Raw genomic sequence first — 5,844 nt, forward strand, 5'->3', positions numbered from 1 at the left:
CCACTCCCTTTCTCTGCATAGCTAAGTCCTATCCATTTTTCCAGACTCAACTCAAAACCTATCATTTCTATTTTCCCTGTCCACCTTAGCCTAAAGTGATCTCTCTTTACTTTGGACTATTAATAACACTGTTAGCTCCTATAACACTAATGAATATGGGAGATAGCATGGTACAGTGCAGCGACATTAGATTTGGAGTAGATTTTGGTTCAAATCCTGGCTCTGCTACTTACTGCCTGTGTGACTTTGGATAAGTCCCTTAGCCTCGAGGGGCCTCAGTTTCCTTATCTGTAAAATAAAAGGATTGGATTAGGTGACCTCTAAGGTCTTTTTCAGCTCTGAATCTAGGATGCTATCATCTACACCAGCGGTTTCAAATTCAGATAGAAACAGGGCCTGGTAAACCATGCATAAAGATCCCTGACTTTGAAAACCACACATTAACATTATCTACATTTTATTGTGTTTTTTAAAATTTATTTTGTTAAATATTTCCCAATGGCATTTTAATCTGGTTCAGGATGCATTTGGGAATATTTGAGCCACATGTTGCCCATGGGCCGTGTTTTATGCCTCTGATTTGTGCCACTCATATGGCACTTTTTGTATGTTGCCTTGGATTACCTTGTCATGGGAAAATATCTCATCTTCCATAACTAAAATGTATGCTTTTGGCCAAGGAAAGGAGCAGAATGGGAGGGAAGAATGAGGAAAGAGACCCTGTTTTATCCTTTTCATTCTTCACGGTCCCTAGCATGGTAATTAGCAAAGAGTAGGTACTCAATAAACCTTTTCCAACTGATTGATCCTTTTGGGGAGGCCATCTCCAGTCATCTGGATCTGTATCTTGCCACTGGACCCACAGAGCTCCAGAGGAAAAAGTGAGGCTGGTGACTTTGCACAGCCCTCCCTCACTTAAATCCAATTCACTTACAAGTCACGGCATCACCTTCCTGACATCATGGTCCTCTTCAAGAATAAAGGACAAACAACAACAATCCTTTTATCTTTCTCACATCATATTTCCAGAGAGATTCTGACTCTGGATTCAGTCTATGGTGACAGGGTAAACAACCCCTCTCTTGGCTCTCCAGAAATTTGTTCTACACCTGGATTGCCCTATGATGTTTGCTCAGTTGCTCAAATGGTCAGTTTGACTTTAGGTTCTAACATGGCCTAGGCCTTGGCTGTAGGCCTGTTCTTCAGTGAATGCCAATCCTTTCATTCTCTTTAGGCAGCTAGCATTTATGTAATGATTTAAGTTTTGTAAAGTTTTCTCTCTCTCTCTGTATGTATGTATATGTATATATGTACATGTATGTATATTATATATAATCTGTGTGTACATCTATATCTATCAAAGTGCAAAGCACTATCTATATGCCAATTTAATCCATAAAACTATTTTGTGAGGTAGATATTATTACTGGCTCTATTACACAGTTGAAGAAACTGAGGTTTGGAGAGATTAAGTAACTTGCCTAGGGTCACACGATTTGTAAGTGTCTGAGAGAGGATTCAGACTCTGACCCTCCTGACTTGCTCTCTTAATCTTTGTGCCACAGAGGTGGACCAGAAGTAGACTGACCTCTGGAAATACAGAGTTTAGAGGATGCCAATGTGCATTTGACTCTGTGATGACATCTATCTATGCCCAGTTGGTTGAAGTTAGTCCAGTAGGACTGAGTGAAACCAGGATCAGGCTGTTCTTTCATCTCAGGCAATCAACAAGCATTTACTAAGCACCTATTCCAGCACATACAGGGCTCTTAAAAGTTGCAAGAGGCTGAAGCAGTAGACCAGAAGAAATTAGACAGTTCCAATTCACTTCTTCTTCTTTGGAGATCATATATGGCAATGCCAAATGCTCTCTGTGAAGAAGCTTGCAAATCTCAGTTATTGTCTGTGGGAGAGACTATTGCCCTAGGCCATGACAGGAAAAAAACATGGTTGCGCCCTCTTTTTTTATTGAAAAATTTTTTTCATGAAAGTGATGAATTTTTCATGGAAAAAATAGTCACAGCATCTCATGGAGATGATTTATTAAGGCATAAAACGATTGCAGCCTGAGTTTATAAAGGGCCACCTATGCTAATCAATTTATGGGTTGTTGTAATGTAGAATATTATAAACAGAATAAAATAGAATAGAAAATAGGAAAAATAGAATAAAATAGAAAGTTAACATTATTAATGGCATTTTCCATAAATCATAAAGAATAAATTAATGATTCTACTAACTTCCACATTCAGATAACTCAAATATAGTTTTTGTGTATGAACAATAATGTTGACTTAAATTTTTAAAAACCTACAACAACAAATATTTTTTCATGTACATTCTAGACTTTTTTAGAGAAGAGCTACAGATACATTATTGAAGCTGTCCTGTGTGCCTTCTTAAAGGTACATAGGTCATCTATTGGTTTAAAATTGGAGTTATCCACCTTTTAGGGATGGGACATTTGAACCAATATATCTTAAATTACTATGATAAATGTTTGGAGGGATGTCAATTCCAGTTGAGCTTTATGGGTTCTTAGAGATTTTTTTAACCTCAAAGTTGATGAGGTGTAAGGATATCAAACCTGGGAGATTTAGGCTAGCAGATGAATTTCCATTTTGTTTCTAAGACCTGTACCAAGACAAAGTGATGCCCAATGTGGGGAAACTGAAATGTTCAAGTGTGTATGGTTTATTCATTCATACATTCAATTACCATGGACTGGGACCTGGCACATATACAGAGTGCATCAGTATCTCAGCTAATGTAAATGCCCCATGTGGAGGGGCTCAGGTGCTTTCTTCCAGGAGAGTTGTGATGATATCAAATGGAAGCATGTTGGAGATATTGTACAGCATGCATATACATCCTGTAACTGGCTCCTATCTGCTGATCACTTGATTAGAAGAAAACTTTTTGATCAGCTCAGTATCTGAAACTAGGAGGATCTTCAAAAAGATTTTAATTCTGCCTTGGACTAATCTCTTTGCATCTTCAGCTGAAGTATCTCCAGCTTCTCTGCCTTTGGGTTAACTGCTTTGCTGATGGCATCCAGTGAGAGACAGTGCTATAATGGGAGAAGCCTTAGGCCCTCCCCACCAAGGCTATTATATGGTCCTTTGGATACAGGCCTGGGTTCTTTGCCCACCCAGACATTTGCTTTTTTTTCATTTTAGGTAAAAACAAAAAGATGGAAAGCACTGTTCTAGAGTTCCAGCATCCAGCCAATTCAGCACAGATGCCCCAAGGAATAGCCTTTGGAACTCTGCTCAGGGATAAGAAATGATGGGACTGATGTTATTCTAGGAATTGAGCTAATTTTAAGGCCATTATCTCCAGAGACTGAGATGAAATGAGAGTGTGGCCCGGAAGTGTTGAGAGGAAATATGTATACTTTTGTTCTTGTTAGTAAATACTACTTTGAATAAGCTATTTACTGTTAAGTGGTTGAAGGAAACTGGGGACTAGTCCTGAGCACCTAACAGTATGGGCAACAAAATCATGGAAGTGTGTGTTGGGGGAGTGTCAAGCCAATGTCAGTAGAGGAGATACTCTGAGAAGAGATACAGTGGGCCTGACTGGGGAAGAGAGCCAAATCATACTCATTCAATAAATACTTATTGAACGCTGTCCCAGATACTGAAAGGTATTAATGTAACAAAACAAAATAGAATTTTCTAAGGTGTGCCATGTAGAAATCTGCTTGAACTTGCAATTTATGTAGCAGCTATCAGGTACCTAAAAGGTAATAACCTGATATATAGCTGAAAAATATGATAAAAACAATATTCAGTCACTTGATTAGACTTTTTATACAAAAATAAACTATTTTTTAAAAAATAATAGTATAAAATGAATTTACTATATTTTTATATTAACTTTAAAGCAGAATGGAAACCTAAACTTTGCATGTATGTTTTCTGTGTGAGGGAATTAGGGTTAAATGACTTGCCCAGGGCCGCATAGTAAGTGTCAGCCAGATTTGAACTCTGGTTTTCCTGACTTTAGGACCAGCGCTTTATCTACTGTACCACTTAGCTGCCCCACTTTTTATGTATTCTTGAAGTAAGATGAAAAGAAATGGAGTAACTTAGACATTAACTGGTGTGTTTTATATGATATCGATTATTGTCTCATTTTTTCAAATTTATTATAACTCTGAGCTTACTCTATAGGCTCTAAATAGAATTTTCCTGAATCTTTTTGTTTTAAATGAAAAGTTAAATGATAAAAATGATAAATAAATGATAAAAAAAGACATAGCCTTTGTATATCACTTTAAGGTTTGCAAAGTGCTGCATAAATATTTCATTTGATCCTCATAATAACTCTGGGAGGTAGGTGCAATGTGTAATCCCTGTGAACCTCCTGTCTCCACAAAGGGTTGGGGTGGGGCCATCTGTCATATCTCTCTGTTCAAGTCCTGCTTGATTTTATAATTTTGTTATTTTTACTTTTGATTTTTTGGCATGTGGTTGCTCTTTTCATTTACATTGTTGTAGTTACTGTGTATGTCATTTTCTTTGCTCTGCTTATCTCACTCTGCATCAGTTTGTGTAGCTCTTTCCATGCTTCTCTGTATTTACCACATATGTCATTTCTTATAGCATGATAATATTTCATTACATTCACAATTTGTTTAGCCATTCTCCCATGGATGGTTATCTACTTTTATACTAATTACTTAATGTGTGCTTTAAAACTCAACTTGCTGCCTTCCCCTCCCTACCACCAACTTCCCGTTCCCTTTTCTTGCCCAGGCTAGAAGTGCAGAGGTTATTTACAGTTCAAATCCCTCCTATCCTTAGGCAGCCTAGTGCCTAAGCACCTAGGCAGCCCCCTGTTCCCAGAGGCTCACTCTACCAAGTCCAAATTTAATACAGACACCTGATTGGCTTAGTTCATTGTAGCTCAGAACTCCCAGTTCAAAAGATCCATCAACCTCAGTCTTCCCTGTGACAGGGATTAGAGGTATGTGCTACCACACCCTTTGCTTTCAAATATGTTGCTATTCATCCACTGTCAGTAGGTCACGGCACTGCTTTTCTAGTAGTGGTGATACTTTACCTTTTGCTAACCACACTCTTTATCCTTGGTTCCCTTATAAATAAGCCCATACATCTGAAGACATCTGGTCAGGCATCTTGGGGCCATGAAACAGATTTTTTTTTCCACCCATGATTGGAAGAACTTGTCCTAAGAAGGGAATGAACCAATAGTGCTTTGACCAACTGAATTTCAACTTTTAATAGTTTACAATGCATGTGAAAAAAAAAGTGGGGAGAGAGGGCAATAGTTTATTTGCCAAGTGGATTTTTCTGAACCTTTAGTTCTATTTATAATGACATCTGTCACTTCTTATTGACATTGTTCCTTGACTCCATTAAATAACTAGGACCCCTTCAGTTCAAAAATAGGTGATGATTAAAATTATCGTTATTATTCATTAGTATCATAATCCATAATTATCACTGCCATTATTCATTAGTGTAGGAATTTGGAAGTTTAAAATATGAAATTGCATAATATCTGAGTAAAAGCATAATACTAATTACAATCAAGTACATTCCAACTCCAACCCCTATCAGGGTATGTAGGTCAAACATTTCCCTACTTCCTTTTCTTACTTTCAGCTTAAAACAACAATTTTAAAGTACCATTGAAGAACTTGTTTTTTAAAAGTAATCTTTGAACAAAGGTGTAAGCAAATATGTCAGCATGTTCTTTTTGGATCATTAGCTTGTATATCTTGAAGGCAAGTTTCATCCTCAAATCTTTCTGTCAGTATTGGTACATGTCAGTGGAAAGAAAGAAAGAAAGAAAAAGGAAGAAAGAAAGAAG

Source organism: Phascolarctos cinereus, unplaced genomic scaffold (assembly GCF_003287225.1).
Source record: "Phascolarctos cinereus isolate Bilbo 61053 unplaced genomic scaffold, phaCin_HiC Scaffold_5;HRSCAF=322, whole genome shotgun sequence".
NCBI classification, from domain to species: domain Eukaryota; kingdom Metazoa; phylum Chordata; class Mammalia; order Diprotodontia; family Phascolarctidae; genus Phascolarctos; species Phascolarctos cinereus.